We start from the raw sequence: 18,940 nt of genomic DNA, 5'->3' as shown, positions 1-18,940 counted from the left end.
CCTGTCTACTAATGATGTGGTGATGTGACCAAGATGCCTATTTCCCCTTGAACCAAAATATACTTCATTAGGGTGGCAATTTGAAATGTCTTCTAATGCAATTACTTGATTTCATTTATGTAACTTGCAACTCACCTCTCCTTCAAAAATATTGATTCCAAAATCTCAGTCTCCTGTTTTTTTCCAAAGTTGCATATCTTTTATTCTCTTAAATTTTCATTTGCAASTTCATATGATCGGAGACTTGTATCCAATTGAACATCTCTCTAGATTTTGGGATAAATAAACTTCTCCATTTGCCCCTGACATGTGTGTGAAGTACAGGTTGTAACATGATTGAACGCCATTGATTTTTCATAAAAGTTTAAAAAGYTGATACAGGTCAAAAGCATTGCAAAATTTGTTATAAATTCCTGTGGTGATCTGAACAAGAAAGTGGGGAGAACTGGCACCAGAGGAATTTAAATACATGTTGARTTACATGGAGGATAACAAGGACTTGAAACTTTTTGGTTAATCCTTTTCAATATTGTACTTCAGGTTATGAGATTTATAACATTGCATAGTTCTCTTTATGTTTTGTATTTTTTTACAGGTGATCTACTTATAACTGCTTTAGTAGGAAACAGATCTTGGCAAAATACTTTCATTGCTTCCCAAAAAAGGAAACCTCAGATCTGTGAGCCCATTTTTCACTGTAATAGTTGACTAACATTGCATGAATCCATTCAAACCAGGTGACATTCCAGTTGTACTACAATTTTTAATCAAGTCTGAGAACTCAGGGCAGAACTGTCTGATAAGTCACCTGAGTTGGTTGTGTTACGAGTCAAGTCATGTTTGAAAGTTGCCTGGACAAAATGCAGAGCCAGTGGTGCATCGGTTACAGATGTCCTTTGGGCTTACAACACAGGAAACACCCATGCAGAAAACCTCAGSAGCTTCTCCAGGAGCTTGGAGATTGCCCTCAGGCCCCATCCCCTTCTCTGTGCTGGTCTGGGACCTGTGGCCACAGGCCAGAGTTGTGATCTGACCACTGGCCACATTAGTCTGAGTTGTCCCTCAGGACAGGAATCTTTCATGAGCAGCAAAACCTTTTCATGGCTTAACTTTGTTCCTTGAGCGTGCAGACTGCAGAGGAACAGGATGTTTATTGTACATACAGGGAYCATTCCCACTGAAGAGGGGCTGCCTTTAGGGTGGGCACAGCTCCCCTGGGGGAGGTACCTCCCGTACTTTGGAACCTGYGTGGTGTAGGTGTGGGTCCTGAGAACCTTCTAGTGTGTGCTGTGTTCCTCCCAAATGCACTAAGAATAGAATTTATTGCAAGTAAGGCACTATGCTTAATCCTCAGGTCACCATTACCAGATGACGTGTCAGAGGATATTGCTAGCTGATGTTTTTGTGTCACATGTACCATATAGATAGCTCCATGCAAATTTTCAATTCAAAATCACAAAATATAGTTTGTTGAGAATATGAATAAATTTTRGCCACAGGTTTTGTGGCAAGGGGCAGTATCCTTTTAAGATAACCAAGAATGCCAACTTTCATATGGATCTAATACACTGAAAAGTGAGCCTTGTGCTCTCTTGCTAGCTGGGCAGTATAAGAGGGGAGAATTTGGTTCATGAATCCAAAACCCTCTGGAAAACATTCTTTATAGCACCAATAAAGTTCTCTAGCTAGTTCAGTGTTTGCWATTGACACCAAAGACACCTGAATATTCCTTAACATCCTGAAATGTCCCAGAGGGTCACTAGTAAGAATTGTGCATTTTCTAGTACGGCACATAGTTTTTAAAGGGTCCTCTCTGTTATCATCTTCATTGCTGTCCTACAGATGAAAAAACAGGCAATTTCCTCTTTGCTTTATGCGCTGCCTCAGTGCAACGGCTGCGTTCCAGCGTGATGCACTCAAAATGTCAAGTATGAACCCGAAACTGGGGGGAGGATTCTGCAGGAGCTATAAATTCCCTCTTTTCCAGAGGTTATTTCTGCACTCACCCTTGGTGTGCAGAACTTATTTCTGTGCTTGRGTTAATGTTTAGGATTTCTTTAAGGGTCATCTTTTATTCTAAAAACTAAATAAAAATCTTTCCATTCATCTATTAAATTTGTGGATTCTGTGTACTGTACAATATGTTTAAGGGAGGGGGATATTCTTTTTTGAATTATAGTTTTTCAGTCAAAATGGTTATTTTCTTTATAACCTWTCCTGTCAGTGCCTTCAGACAGGCAGTCCAGCAATCACTTAGGTGCTTATATTTTAAGATTGGTATCTTATAATTAAAGTATGTTTTCATATAATGTTATCCAGGGTGTAAGGCAGATCTTTGCACAGTGTTTGTTGCTCTTAAGRCACTGTAATTTGTTAGTAGCTCAGAATCTGCCCTTTTCCACGTTTCCTTCACACAAATGAGTCTTGATGATGTTGCCATTAGTATTTATTCTGATAGAAAATATTTATATCAAGATTAGGATCTGGAGATGATTAATAAGTCTCAGAAGTTAGTGGAGAAGTGGATCTTTTAGCCAAGGTGGCTCATTAAGRAAAAAAAACATCTTTTGAGCTGAGGATGGACCCAGGAGGGGGGTTTGGAGGACAGGACTTGGTTGCCCACTGATGGGTGGATGGCACAGGTCTTGACTGCATCCTACCTTTGCTCCAGCTCTGCTCTCAGGTGTATCTGGAAGGGCAATGTCCCGTGGACCACCTACTCCTGTGATTTATTCTGAATGCTGGACAAGGTAGGATATAGAAGCAGTTTATTTTTCATTTCTCTTCTGCAATTCCCAACTGATTCTGAAATTTTCCTGAAATTCACTCAAATTGGATAAATTTTGTGTGCCATGGGTTCCCCTACCTTAGCTGTAAAGCAGATTCACCCAGGTGAAATATTTTTGGGACCTGCTGGGAAAAGGGACTATATATATGTGAAACGGGTTTCTTTTTCTGTTATGTAGCAGTTGGTTTTAGATATGAGAAAAGATATTTTTATGAAGGCTTTCCTAGCCTTTGAAAATTAAGCACCTTTTTACTGTTTTCTTGGTTACATTTTCTTATTAATCTCTTACTCTGCTAATGTGTGTTACRTTTTTCTTTCTCTGCAAAAACTTGTGACTTTTCAAATGCATGTGAGTAGCATTTATCTCCCTCCCTCCAGTAATGTTGTGACTGCTTATGTTTTATGTTTCTGAAGGATTCAGCACTGTGGGAAAATATAGATGGTGTGTAGAAAAGAAATCAAAGATTATTAATGGATTCAAATGAAGGGAAATGAAAATTGAATCCAGACTCACATTTGCCTGTAAATTACTAGAATGAGAAGTATAATTTAATAGAAAGTAACTTAACTGTAGCTGAGTAATGCTGTACTTTATCCTGTGTGTGAGTAGTAAGAAATGTGGTGTGCTAGGCAGGGAAAACTGTTTCTTACAGCTTGCATTAGACCATTGGAAAATAGTAATGTAGGGAATCTCAGTGATAAATCAAGAAAAAACAAGTTGACATTCATCAGATCGGCTTATTTATGTATAAATCATACCAGAGATGCAGTGAACTCCAAACACTCACGAAACTGTAAGCATGGGCTTTTATCAGAGGTCTCTGAATTATCTTGTTTCCTGTTTGTCTTCTCTGCCCTCCCTGCAATGGTCCTCTTGTTTTCCGCCTCCCTAACTGGCATTTCTTGCTCCCCTTGCATTGTCTCAGGTCTGCTCAGCTGCCCATGGAGGTGGGCACTAATGCCAGCATGTGGCCCTGACTTCCACAAGGCTGTCTGAAGGTGGGGGCACTCCAGGAGCTACCAAACTGAGGACTGCCAACACCAACAATTCTGGGCTCTTGCCAGTCTCACAGCACCTTTGTGGCCCYGTGCCCTAAGCAGGGACAAAGGACTCCCAGAGAGGCTACAAGAGATCCCAGCACAGCAGCTCACACYACACAGGTGGTGGGAATAACCAGAGAGAGCTGTTGAGGAGCAGTGTCTGTGCCAAATGCAGGCACCTCTCGYGGCAGGAGCTCCAGGAGCACAGAGCCTGGAGTTTATGGAAAGCAGGAGATGTGTAGGAATAGGCCATGTCCTCTTTAGAGGGAGGAAAGTGCTGCCTTGGACATGCCATGGTGCTGAGCAGGCGGGGGGACGGTCCCTGAGGATGTGCCTTGGCTCAGCCTYGGGGATGCTCATGGGAACTTCAGCCAAGTGCTTTAAAATTGTGTGCTTGTTTCCTGTGTGGGAAGAGCTGTGCCCTTAGGAAATGGGCAGTGCTTTGAATGTAGAGGGCTGAGTTGAAGCTAACTTTTCTGGTGCCAGAAAAGGAGGAGCATGGGCTGAGGAAAGGGAATGCAGCTGAAGGATTTGTGTATCTTACTATTGTTTTCRGCAATAATTGTCTTTGAAGTACTTTAAGTGAAATCAATGAAAAATGTATGAATAAATAATAGGTGGAAAGATTTACGTTTTGGCCATAAAAAACCTCTTGGATTAAGCTTTTAAGCTTTAACCTTAGTATGTTAGGCTCTAGTAGTCCCAAAAAACAACYAAGTAGCTGTCATTACTTTTTATTTCCTTTTTTCAGTGTAATTTTCATGGTGAGTTGTTTGTCAGGGTTTGGGGCAGTTGTCTGTGAAGTGATGAGTGCCTTTCCTCATGCAGCCCCTGCACAGAATTCCCTTCTGCCACCAGGCTTTGAGCCTGGGTGACAACTGCTCTTGGTCTCTGCTCTGTGCCATCTGCCCAGAGCTGCCTCCTGTGATAGTCTGGRTGTCTTGCAAGATCTGTTAGGAGAGAGGGAGAAAAAAAGTTGTTTGTCCCTCAAAACAGAGGCAAGCAAATATCAAAACACCTGAAARCTTGTAAGACTTTATCTGAAAGACGGAGGTTTAGATACAGCATTCAGTGTCACTGGTGTTTCTAAGAGCCCCTRTATACACTCTGGTTTCTTCTCTTTATGCAAACAGCAACAGAGACTCATTGGTCTGAAGTTTTACTTTGTGAATATTGTTGGGTACAGTTTTTCTGAAAGGTTTTTGAGGAAGGCAATTTCTTCTCATTTTTCTTCAGTTCATTTTTATTTGTGAGGATTTTTATTCTTTTCTATTCTTTTTTTTACCTTTTCTGTTTGCTTCTCGGACTATAATTCTGCTTTCTCCTTCCTGTCTTTGTTTAGTTGCAGGTTTAAATTTTTGTACTTTCTCTTCTTTTATGTTCCARTGTGTATGCTGGTTTTGACCCTTGAACTTTTGAAAAATTTCCCAAAATGTACCTACTTTCATAACGTGCTTTACTTTGTAGATTCATATAGGTTCATATAGGTTCCCATAATATAGATTAATCGATCAGTATGGTTTTGGTAATCATGCAAGTAAACAGCAAGAGGAGACCTAAATATTCTATGTGAACAGTGGAATGCAACTCTATTATATTGGAGAAATTAAAGAGTGATTTATCTGTGCCAGCCTTACCTGTAGTGCCAGGTGATTGGYGTTACTGTCTGCATTGAATAAAACTTCAATCTCACAGGAAGACATGGTACAGATGATCAGTTGAAGTTTTTTTTAATGGATTTGAAACAGGTGGAAGTCATCTCTTTTTAAGAGGTTTTCTCTCTGTCTTTCTGTAAATAATCTCTAATAGTAATATAACACATAGGTCACTAGTATGGTCTATGCTCTATGTTGTGAAATGAAATACTAAAAAGATGAAATTTTCATTTTGTTAAGTTTGTCGGTAGATTACCAGCAAGGAGAGAGATTGGTGTGTAGTGCTGGGTGTGTGAGTGATATGATGAGTGCACATCTCACTGTTTTGGTGGGCATTTTGATAYATCACTGCAAATGTAAACACAGATTTAAATTAGGGAAGGTTTTCTAACTAATTCCACCCCTTTTCTGGTGACCCTTTTTGAGTGTGGTTGTCTGTAAGAAGCCCTTCATTTTGCAGAGCCTGTGCTGGTGACTTTAAGCAGGAGCTGGTTGTTTGCAGCATTTGGGTGTGACTGCAGAGGGATGGTGCCCCAGCACTGTGTGCAGGGGCTMAGGGCAGGAAAGCAGGCATGAACAGCACTCCCCTCCTCCCCAGCTAAGTGTACCCTGGCACAATGATCCACACTGTGGGTTAGGATGTATTAGGCAGTGGACTGTGAAATAGATTCTTAGCTATATCAATATTTATCAGTTATGACCTGCTGTCCCTAGTGAACGCTTATTTCTGAGAAATTAAAAAGAAAGAAACAAATAAACTCCAGTACCAAAACAACAAACAACCCCACCCGTGTACACGAGTTGAAAACCCTACAAAACTTCTATTGCGAGCTTTCTGGCTGTTGCTATGTTTTGAAGTAAAACATTGTCTGAGATACAGCACTGCTATGATGTATTAGACTAATATATCATAAGAGTGTCATAGCTTTGAGGATGCATTAATGGAATACATCATTAAGGTGCCATAGCTCTTGTGATGCATTACTCAAAACATGAMCAACTGGTTGGGGTAGCACACAAGCATGTGTGTTTGAAGTTGTTTCTCTACCTAGAAGTTCATGTGCAAGAAAAGTTAGGAAACCCTGAAAGTCAGGGGGTCCTAAAGAGAGGGGTTGAGGTGGATGGGACTAAAACTGAGTCTGGAGCTGTGTGCTTGCAAAATCTCTGTCTGAATGTACAGAAAACACGGATGAGGGGGGAAGCAGAAACTTGCTTTACTGAAGCAATGATAAATTTTCATTCACTTTCAAAGAGTACGATAGTCTGTGGTGTATTACATGAACGACTTCAGCATTTTTCAAAATGTCTTGACAAGTTTTTTCAGGTATTTTTTCRGTTTGCTATCATATTTTCTGGGAAAATTAGGTTGAAGAGGTTTTATGCAAACAKAAAAGTTTTGTCTTAGCTGTTATTCATCAGTTTTTTGTTGTATATGTCAGCTGTTTCTGGTTTCAGAAAAGAAAGTAGGGTAAGTTCTGGTAAGCAGTGACAGTCTTTTAACAAGGTTTTTTTTTTTCTTTTTTTTTTGCCACATTTCCAGACATAGCTGGTTTGGGACAAGCTTTGGAGAAGCTTTCTAATGCCAGCTGATAAGCTGCCCTGAAAATGAGATCAAACTTGAACAAAAGGCTTTATAAAGCCCATTAAATACTGATGATGATGATATATAYTCACTTCCTTGTTTCCTAAGAAAAAGACTTTATGTGTTGTGCATGTTTATACTTGGAAACTTTCCATCTCTTGCCTTCTTTAAATGCTTTGTATTGTCATGTTATGAATGTTATTGACAGTGTGTATGTCCTTGAGCAGACTGTATTTATTTRTATTTATGTGTATTTATTATTATGATTTTGTTGAAAATGCAGCTCACAATTGCTCCGGTCTTGCAATGGTACATATTTCCTAAATTTGAATATTACTGTTTAATCAAATTAATCTCTTGGTTTTTTTGGTTTTTTTTTTTTTTTTTTTTGCCATTCACAGAGCTGGGTGCAAGATTTGCCCATCATTGATCTTTTTTTCCCTCTGCCATGTTTAGAAAGAGAACTATGTGTAGGCAGATGTAAAATACCACTTTTTGTTGGATCTCTAGAGAGGGAAGTGTGGGAACATTTCCAGATACTGAAAATCAGMCTTTCCAGTATAAATTGCTCTTTTGCTCTTCATGATGAGAGGCATAAAGTATCCAAGTAAAGAAAGTTTCATTTCTCAGGTTTCACTGCACACAATATTTGCATAACTTTACCCACTTTTTTTAGATCACAGTATCTTGAACACTAGATGGCATTGGCATTATTAGTGTAAGTGGGGAGGAGATGGAGGATGCTCAAACCTCCTTCTGTTAATGGCCCTCATTTTCCTTCCTGCCATTCAAGAAGCCCAACCAGATGAGAAAATCCTGAGGTTTGCAGATTTAGGACCATACCAAGGGCTGGGGCTGCATTTTTGGGTAATCTTCACTGACTGCTGCCTGGTTACTGTAGAAATGACCCAAGCTGCACAGCAGCCTCTTACTGCTGGGTGGTTTTTGAACTGACCGTGCAGAGCTGGGATTGCACCTGCAGCAACCCTAGACACAATCTGTGGAAGACACCAGTGCATGAACTTGCCAGCTACTGTGTTATGATGCATTCCCAGTCATTAGCAGACTGCATTTTGTCTTGGATGTGGTCKTTTTTTGTTTGGTTTGGGTTTTTTTGATTTCTGATAATCTCCRTAATAGTTACTGCAATGGTTCATTTCTTCTGATCCTGTCACCACTCTTGCCTATAATTACAGGAAATTATTATGTTAGTGAGTATTCTAGGTATCTCTCATTAGAAGCAGCAGTCAACTAGGGTTGTTAAAACTGATCTGCAAATACAGATTTGTATCATTTTCAGGCCAGCAGAACAGTGTTTTGCAGCATGAAAGCTGATATTAGAAAGTCATGTTGCTGTCCTTTAGTAGTGCTTGTATGACCCTGGCTTTGTGTAACATTTTATTGTATGCTTATTTATGAAAGCCTAGATGGGAGCTTGAAGAAAATATTGGGAARTTGGTTGTGGGAAGAAATTTCTCTGTGTTGTTTCTGCTTCAGAGCTTGGTGTGAACTGATACCAAGTGACTACCTCTGGGACTGAAATTGCATCTCTGCATGATATGGGAACTTGGCAACTCCTCAGTGATGCCCTAGACCTTCTTTAAAGATCTCTTCTAACCATTCCATGATGAAGGATGTTTAATTCTACCAACTGAACCTGTTTCTTTAGGAATGACTATGTAAAAATGGCTGTGAAAGCCATTTGTGCTTGATGATAAAACAGTATGAGTTCAGTAGTAGACCTATAATTCCCTTCTTTCAGGAATGTACTGTTTAAAATACCCTGGGTGGGTTCCATCCTTTACATTTACATTATTCGTGGAATTTATATATCATGAGTAGTGAATGAATTGTTTAAGAARCAATGCCTTGTTCCTACAATATAGCAGCGTATTTTATAGAAGTTGCTGTAATCTTTGATTGGGAGTTATGTATAACCTAGTTATAAATAACCTAACTTTAATGACAGTTTAGTGACATGTCACCAGMCTTGGAGCAGATAGATAAATGGATTCTCAGAAAACTGTGCTTTTTGTTGTGTGATGATTGTCTAGTTTTTGCTGATTAAAATTAAGACAGGAAAAGGCAAAATAATGAAAGTAGTAAAGCCTGAAAAACTGAAGTTGCAAGAAAGCAACGGAACCCTTTCATAAGGGTAGTATTAGAGAGAAGTATGAAAGTAGTGTTGTGTCTTGCTTGTTATTCCTTTTGTAAGCATAAAATTTTTTAGTATTAGAGAGAAGTATGAAAGTAGTGTTGTGTCTTGCTTGTTATTCCTTTTGTAAGCATAAAACTTTTTCAAATGCGTGTTTTGGTAGTAGCTAGGGATTCAGTCCCAGGTCAGGGCTTTGTCATGCTAGTGATACACATACATTTTCCTGTGCAGTGGATGAAATTAGGGTTTGAGGTTTATTAAATAGGGTGTTTTTTTAAATAAGCTATCATACAGAAGAATCTGATGGCCTCTGTGACTACTGCGCTGGAAATATACCTGTAGTAATGAAGTAGCTTAGTTATGAAGCACAAACTTCTGGGAACTTTGTGGGTKATGTTGTGTTGCTTTTGGAATGGAAGGTTTCAATGCATTTGGCTGGTTACACTGCAAGGTTACAAYGGATTTGGAAAGTGAATTCTTAACRATCAGTGAAACTCCCAGAGCTTTGATCATAATAGTACAATGTGGGGTCCCAGCAAGTGTTGTAGGGTAATTTATTGGTTTCAGTGCTGGTTGTGCATGCAAATGTCATCTTCCTGAAAATGTCTTAACTTATGAGCATTACTAGAAACTGCTATGTATATCTCTTTGTAAAGAGAGGCTGGTTTTGGAAATCAAAATAGGTTTTTTCTCTGTTAGCTTCACAAGAARTTCCTTGTAACTATAACCACTGACGCAATGAGCCAAGTACTTCCATCAACAGTTTCACTTAATGATGTCTTTTATTACAGCTCAGCAACCCAGTTGAGTGAGTAGCTGCATGATGGGCTAAGTGCCTCTGAAAGCTCAGCAAGAAAACTTTTTGCCCATCAAATGTGGTGAAAATATTCTCCCGTGGTTTGGGTAGGCATTTTTAGTGTGGTTTAGAAGAAATTACACAGTAGCAAAACAAATCAGGAAAATGAGTGGCCATCAACCAACAAGTAATAAKCAAAGATCAGTGTGGTTGAGAGAGGTTTTACAGTGTGTTGATATCACCAAGCACCTCTCTGTGGTCAGAATTTCAACAGCAAATACAGAATGAGACCCGTTCCTAATCCAATTTTTTTTTTTTTTAACAAATCCATGCAATCCTACCTCCTGGCACTTTCTTGCAGAAAAGTGAACTCTTGTGTGGATTAGCTCATGGAGTTTACAATTTGCAGTGTCTAAGTGAACAGAAATCAAATAAACTCTGTTATGTGAATAGGCTACAGAAATAAACTTCTGTGTAATAAAGTGAATTGACTGCCCTGAGTCATTCTCAGCTTCTTTGTTTGCTCTAATTGGAATGAATCACRTTGTTTGCACTTCTGTTGTGGTTTTGCATGGCTTCTCGTAAAGTCTGGCCTTTTATCTTTTCCACTGTTACTGAYCTGTGCAACAGGTGTGTTAACTACCTTTAAGCATCTTTGCTGTAAAAGGAGAAGGATTTCCATCAGCAATGTCTTGTACGCATCCTACACATGCCATGTAAATGTTGCTTGTAAACCATGCTGGGCTGGGACACAGAGATCCTTTTGTAGTTCCTGAGGTAGATGGTGCCTAGGGAATGAGGCATGGCAAAGGTCTGAAACTCAAGGTTTATATTTCTGAGGCAGTTCACATCCTTAAGATCAGTTGTGTAATGCAAGCTCAGTTTCTTGGAAAAGGCCCCGCTTAGTTTTACGTTAATAAGAGATGTGTGTGTGGCTTCATGTCAGAAACAGGAATTCAGAGACTTTGAAAAACCTTTGAAGACTGTTAACAGCTGTAATTGGTGTGTTTTGTCTTGGGTGGAGAATTTGAAAGGTTTATTTCAAGAATATACACTCTTAAGGGCAGGAACTGTTACTCATCTGTGTTTGGAAAGCAGCACCAACACAGTCTGGATAACAATGATACTACAGAAGGTTGAAAGAACAATTAAAGAGTGGAAATAATGACCTAAGGGAGGAACACTTAACTTAGCACGCCGATGACTGTGCATCGTGTGYTTGGGGGAATCCGAGGGGAGACAGTGAGCGAGAGAGTTGTCAGAGAGACTAATACTCTCAGAAGAAATATGTAGAAATCTCTGATACATTTCATAGAACTGATATCAAATAACTTGAAGAAAAATCCTTTGAAACGGAAAGAGGGAATTTGTCCTCATTTTGTTTTTTCCCCAGGAGAGCTTGCCTCATTTTTTTGGTTCTTTCTCTTTCCTTTCTCTGTACCTTGGGACAGGGGGTGTCTGTCAATAAACCACCATCTCCAAAACCACACTGTAAATTATGAATGCCAGGAGATGCGCACAAAAAAATGCCTCGTAAATCCAGYTTCCCAAGGCCCCTCTTCCAGAGCCAGCCAGTGCCCCTCCAGGGTGGATACTCCAGAACACGTCATATCCTGACACCACTTATCAGCTATTTCTTGTGTTTTTTGCAGGTTTAAATGTCACTGTGACAGTCATGTTTCTGGAACAGTGCAGGATGTAGGTCAGCCTGGCTGTGTCGTACAGGTGGGAGGATTAAGGCAACCATCCTGGGGATTTTCAAGCAGTTCAGGGGAGTTTGTGGCTGAAGAGAATTGGGGATTCCTGGGTTGTGTGCTCTGGATCTCCAGGAAGCATGTCTCATACTAGCTGAGCTACAGACCTGAGCCCCAAATGCCTCCTGACTGACAGACCTATTGAAACAGAATTTTGTAAATATACACAATGAAATACTACTGCTACTACTACTACTACTACTACTACTTGATTTTCAAAAGGAAGAGAATTTTTACTCTTCTGTCCATCTTCTGGAACATGTCAATTTTGTCTGTATATCCACTTTTTTCCTAAAATCGTTCTTTAAACTACAAATAAATTATAATTTTCTTCCTGACTACRTTGGCTTGCATTGTATTGCTTACAGCTTTCATGAGAAGGCATTAAAACAAAGCAGAACAACTACAAAGTGACTATCAGGAAGAAAACAGGGTTTTTCTTGTGTTCTTGGCTTCAGTTTTATCACCCTGAAGTGATCACTTCCTTTCTGGAGCTTTTTTCTTGTTTTGTGTATATTATTTCTGTGCGTAGTTGTTCACATGAAATCAACCTCCTAACAGTGCCAAAATGTAAATTAAAAAAATTTGGTGAGTAGTGAAGCTAACAGCATCAGTAAAGTGATCTTTTAATAATTCAATTTTAGTCTAAATATCTGAAAATACCTGTTATTAAAACTGTGKTTTTTTTCTTCACAACTCCCAGAGGCAACAAATGAACAATGATTGTGTGTTATTAATTACTTCCAAGTATATAAATGTAGAAACGRTTCTAGAACAGCAGATAATCTCCCTAAATCTCCCTCCTCTCTGTGTTTCCAGGCTGGCAGTTGCTGACACCGATACATTGTGCTGCCACACAGGGAGCAGTTGGGCTGTGCAATGTTTGCTTCCGGAGAGTGCCCCTGTTGTCTCCTTGGAGTTGTTGCTCCATCCTGAACAAAACATTCCCAAGATACCATGGATGCTGCTCTGCTGGGCTTTCTCAGGACTCTGGCACACCAGGTGAGCTACCAGCCAGTTTTTCTGACAGCAAAGAAAGATGTCTTAAATGTGTCACTACAGAAAATACAGTGGGTTTTCTTTTTAAATTTTTTTCTTCTCTGCCAGATGCCCAAGGGGAAAAGTTGGGTCAACATTTGATAAATAATAATTAAAATCTCCAAAAACCAAAACCCCAAGCAAAACCAATAAACCTTGACAAAAATTTTGTTCCCTTTGCTCTTTCTGCTCTGGCTGTTTTCTCAGTTACGTTGAATATTGTTACCAAGTTGTTGGTGAAAAAAAGGCTGTCTTAAAATAATTTAATCCTAGCCCTGATGCCACTGCTCTGTTTAGATTTGTCTATTAATATTTCTGTGCAGTTCTTTAACTAAAATTCGGGGATGTTTCCTCTTTTCTCTGAAAACAGTGTTTGGTAAGAGCTGTTGATTATTTAGGTCTGTGGAACTGGTCAGTGTAAGCCAAGACACAGCAGGCTGACTGGTGACCTTGTCTTGTGTTTGGCTGGGGTTTCTTCAACTTGGTGTGACCAGGTCCAGCAGTTTCTTTCCTGTTTTGACATTTGTGGTCACTTTGCTGCTTCAGACGTGTAGACAATATTATGTCCTTGACTTTTCCCCCACCCAACATATAAAAAACTTGCCTGAAAATCCCGATATGTTGATAAAGTTGACTTACAAGTTTTGGTTTTGATACAAAAAAAAAAAGGTAAATTAAAGTAGAAATGGGGCAGAGGGAACTTGAGTGGTACAAAAGGAGTGGGAAGGCAATAGAAGGGTCCTGTGAATAATAAGGGCTCTTTCTTACTGGGAGGGATTAGGGAACATCAACTGGGTTGTCAGTAACACAAGTGAGCAGAGGGATACTGGCATAAAAAAAGAAACAAAAATTGTGAGATGTGTCCCAGCCTYACCTTCTCAGGGTCAACACTGCTGAGCTTCAGTGTCTGAGGTTCTGTATGCAAAAGTGTGCATTTGAGGGGCGGTTGCGACTCTGAATCCAGGTTGTATGGCACTCATAGGAAAGTGGTCTTGGGAAGAGTAGGACATTGCTGTGGAATACTTTGGCTGGATTTGTGAAGTGAAAAAACAATTTGACACAGTTTGTTAGGCAGCTGTAGTGTTTGATTTTAAATAAAAGCATACTCCAGTAATGAGCTTCTGTTTTCACAGCATGAGTTGAATGAATTGATTAAATATATTCAATCAATTATTCCATGTCATGTTTTTATCTGAAATTTATATACAATGAAAAATAAAACAAAGTTTATTAAATGAAAATTAAAACCAATATCGCTTACTGTGGCAGGTCCCTAAAATACATACATGATAATTTATTCAGGCCTTGTTAATACTTCAAAGCAATGATAATAATCCATGATATTTTATTTACTTTTTTTTCTTTTAGATTAAAAGTGAATCAAGATTAAATATTTATGAAACATAAGTATCCTCATGTGTCCTCCATGTCCATGTGCTTCCTTTTATTTTACTTTTGGAGCTATTCCTTCCCYATTATCTCTTTTGCTTTCTGCCATAGTTTATGGACTGATCATAATAGACATTTACAATATTTTGTATTTCTTACTGTTGAGTTCAAATACGGGTGATTCTACAGTCCTTCTCTTAATGCACAGTTGTAGTGTGCTGCCTTGGTATAGAGCTTTTTGCAGAACTTCTCTTCTTTGCTACTTGTTGATCAAGATCAAGTTGTAAAGAGCAGGACAGCCGTCGTGATGTAGTGCAAGGTATAAACACCAGGATTTGAAATGCCTGCCTCACTTTTCTGCTCTTCTGCACCAACACTCTTCTGCTCATATGAGTGGGAGGACCCCACTGTGAAACAGGGAGCGGGCTGCACGGATGACTGAAGCTCAGTATCCCCAGGGAGCTGTGCCTCATAAAATATTTGATACAAGAAAAGAAGTGCTGGATGTTCGAGCATGCTTCAGGAATTCCCAGAGGTGGCATGTGGGGTGTGTGCACTCGTCTGTAGGCATGCCAGCAGCTACTGAATGGCCGTCAGCATTTTCTGTTGTACAAACAGAAGCTTGTTTGGGGTCCTTCCCACAAACGCGCTTAATTCCCTGTGCTGCAGAGTCCCCGCTTTACTCTGTAATTGCAGCTGACAGCCTGGATTGGTAGTATCCAGCAAATGTTCAGCAGCATCAGGCACGGGCTGATTGACGGGAACACCACACAGGGAGGCTCTTGCTCTGTGAAGGTTTTTGGTCTGCAGCAGCATGATAAGCAATCASTGTTACTGGAAACATTCTCACATGCTGCATCTCAAACTGAGAGGCATTTCATCCTTTTACAGGTGATCCTGAGCACAGGAAGGGCAAGATGTGAATGGACACAATTGTGACTCCAGTGCTGTTTGTTTTGGCCTGAATTTTATTAGCAACTAATGGTAAGCCCTGCAGTCCTTGCTAGGGCAGGGCAGCAGAGGTCTAGGCTTGCATGAATACAGACAGCATCAGGAGCCTGTGCTCCACTACCTTGCCTTACCTCACATCTGAATTATCCTCTGGGGAGTGCACAGGACATTCACAGCAGTTAATGTAGGACTTACAGAACTTACAGTGAATGGGCAATGAGTTGGGACCTTCCCGGGGCAATGGTGAAAGCTCACCTAGTATTGCAAGTCAAAGCTTGCATGCCAGACTTCAAAACTGTCAGTAAAAGGGAGAGCATTTTGTTATGTATTGGAGCAAACTCAAAAGTTTGCAAAGCATGTTTGATGCAGAGAATCTATGTCTTGTCACACCAATGTGTGTCACACCAGACTGTATCTATGAAGTAGCTTTTAGTGCTGCTTTCTTGATCTGCTGGCATCAGGGTAGACTTGAGATCTGTACCCCATCTGAGGGTCAGGTCCCCTTTTACCCTTACCATTTAGGCAAGATTTTTTTTTTTATGACAAGTTTGCCTTAGAAAATTCATCTTTTTTTCTACTCAAGTGCAACTGAAATTGCTTGACTGGCACAGAGGTATTCAGGCTTATGCCAGCATCATAGGGTAATACAGCTCTAGGATCTGCCCCTAAAAGTTTRTCTGCAGCCTTCTTGGTTTGCTGTTTAATGATATTTGTCTGCCATTCCAAATTCTGGCAGATGCAACTATATAGAATTTCCCTGGAAAAAAACAGCAACTGTGTCAGAGAAGTAGAAATACAGTTAAAATGATTGTGATGTATTTAGACTATGGGCTTCAATGTAGGGGTTAAAAGTGTGTTATTCAGTATTCCAGGAAATTGTCAGGATCACCAAGTATTGTACTGACTTGACCTGTGTTACATTGAACTCACTCTTTCCATGTTTCCAATAAAAACATACAGCAGATTGTTCCAGAAGCAGTGTCAAACTCAGTTAAAAATAAATCCCCTCATACTTTAAACATGTAGTGTGTATACTAAATATATCGCACCAAAATATCTCTTGTAAGGAAAACTATCTAAAATATATCAACCCTGAAATCTCCCCTGGGTCTTYTGCAAAACCGTGGATTTAAGTTAGGATTCCTGAAAGTTAAAATAATCGTTCCTCATTTGCAAGCCACCTAATCCTCTGTCTTTTACTCTGCTTTTATTGCAACACTAAACCAGCTTTGTTTCATTCATGTGCAGGATTTGTAAATAACTAATTATAGCCATGTTTTTTTCCCTTGGAGCGTTAACATTTGGCACCTGAGAGAACTGTTTCAACTACCTGACAGTTCAGGGGAAGCAGTGGACTCRGTCTCAAAACAGTAGGGTACAGCTGACAGGCTCTCTTGGACCACTTCACCTCCTGCTTTCAGAACAGCAATCAGATGAGCCAGAGGGCAACTTTAGGAAAATATTTTTCTCTAGTAGCAGTAACATCTGTCTCCTTGGCAGCCTCCGCTGGCAGTTGTGTTGGAAGCTGTAGGTTTGCCCCYGGCCCTGCTGTGTATTTACATTGCTGAGAGGTTATCCTGAGCTCCACTGGATCCTGTTACCTGATTTTCTTTTGTTCTGTCATTTTCCCTCTCTGATGCTTTGGCTGCTTAACTCTTTAGGGGTACATGTAAAGTGAAAATTACATGTGCAGTATGAGCTCAAAGGTATTAATTTGAAAGTAGTAAGTGGTAAACCTCTTTCTGATTAGAGATGCAGATTTTCTTATCTGTTTTAGCTGTATTTATTTGGCTTCAGCCTAAGAAATTTCACCGTTTCTGTGAAATGGTCTGTGGTTTTGAAGGTGCTGTTCTCAACGCTTATATCTTCCACTTGTATSGAGTTGTCTTTGGTACTCTTATTTCTCCTGCATTTTACTCTCTTCTTCTGAATGACTGATATTTGACTGATGCTTCATTTCAGTGGAATGATGGTATTACAAAGACARTTATAAAGTAATAAGCACGGGCATATCAATATTTATTGAAATACTGAAAAAAAAWTTCCATTGGTGATGAGAAACTCTTGGCAAGAACTGACATGACAATATGTATTTCACTGATACAGTAAGAGAACTTCAACTTCAACAAGTAACTCACTGCACATTCTAAGAGTTGCATGGATTTAAATCCAAGGCAGCTGCAGAACATCTGTAATACAAATAGTCAGACTTTACAGATTGTCTGTTTACAAACACAGAACAACTATAATAAACCAGCCAAAGCCAAACCTTTTAAATTTAGTCTGCTTTTACTAATATATCCTGTAATCAATAAGGCAGTCAGAAGAAAATGCTTGGTTACAAAGTAGTTAACAATTAACGTCWGTGGGGTTTCTTTTGATTTGTTTTGTTTTGTTCTGTTCGTGTACTTTGGGCAATATCATGGGATTCCTGGAACCCCAGATGTGGGCAAATATACGTTAGATTACCTGACACCATTCCCATTAACTTAATTGTTCCTTTCTTCYACATTCTTATTTTAATTCTCCTGTCCTGTATAGGTAATAGTGTTGTGAATAGAGATGGCAATATTTTTTTCAGCATTTTCCTTAACATTCAGTGAGATTCACTGTAGCATTTCAAGAGGAGTAAAAAAAAAAGAGAAAATACAGAATGTAGACACTTGAATTAATGTTTTGCTTTTCTTTCAAAAAGGAATGACCACACATATCTTGTTCATGTATTTCACAGCCACCCTCAATCGGCACCCACACTTTACTGTTAATTTTGTTTGCTTGAGGGAGAACACTGGTATTTAAATARTTCTTCCATCTGCCCTGTGTGATGCTGAGGGGGCTGTTCTCAGTTTGCTCGTGGTCTGTAGGACAGGGTGTGTGTGCTGGGATACAAGACAGGCATGTAGGAGTTGCAGACACTTGGCTTTGCTGTGTTGGTACCCTGTGCATGGACAGAATATTAGAGCTGATTAATACAGGCAATTAAAATAGTGTGCTTCATACTAATGCAGATGTAATAACTGATGTCTTTGGTATACAATGTATGAATGGTTGGACAAAAGTGAGAGAAATGCACCTTTTCAAGTTCACATGAAGCAGAAAATGTTGTAACTCACATAATTTACAATAGATTTAAATAAACTACATTTAGGATTATGAAGATTTACAGACATTTAATCAAGTGAATGATTTTAATTTGTAAAGACCCTTCTGTGTCCCTGAACTATGTTCCACTAACTTGAAGACATGCTACAGTAAACACATATATTTGGCTTCTTCATTCTGGCTATATCTTATATAAAGATGAAACCAAAGAACAATAAATTAGCATCATAATTGTCTACAGTGAAAACTACCATATACAATATAAATAAACTATTCAAAAGCCAGCAATCTTCATGAAAAAAATTAAAGTATTAGGATTTTATACAGTTTCTACAAGTGATTGTGCAGCCRATAATCTCAAAAATTAAAGTAAAAATGAAATACCCCTATTGATTTTAGTGTCTCACGACATACAGTAATTAAGTACTGGTAAAATAATTACCAATTTAAAAGAAATAATAAGGAAATCACTGCTCTTCAATTTTATCACAGTTTTTTCCCCACAGGACCTAAAGAATGTAAACACTATGTTTTTGTTAATGTTAGAGATTAATACTTTATTTTGAAATGTATGTTGATCTACACCTTAAGGGTAATGAAATAAGGCAAGACTTATAACTGTGGCACTACATGTTAATACTGATACCTTCATTTGGACAGAGAGAGAAGTGTTTGTTCTTTTCTAATAT

Source organism: Malurus melanocephalus, unplaced genomic scaffold (assembly GCF_030028575.1).
Source record: "Malurus melanocephalus ecotype Western Australia unplaced genomic scaffold, MMel_1.1 scaffold_37, whole genome shotgun sequence".
Taxonomy (NCBI): Eukaryota; Metazoa; Chordata; class Aves; order Passeriformes; family Maluridae; genus Malurus; species Malurus melanocephalus.
This window is presented reverse-complemented; position numbering follows the sequence as displayed.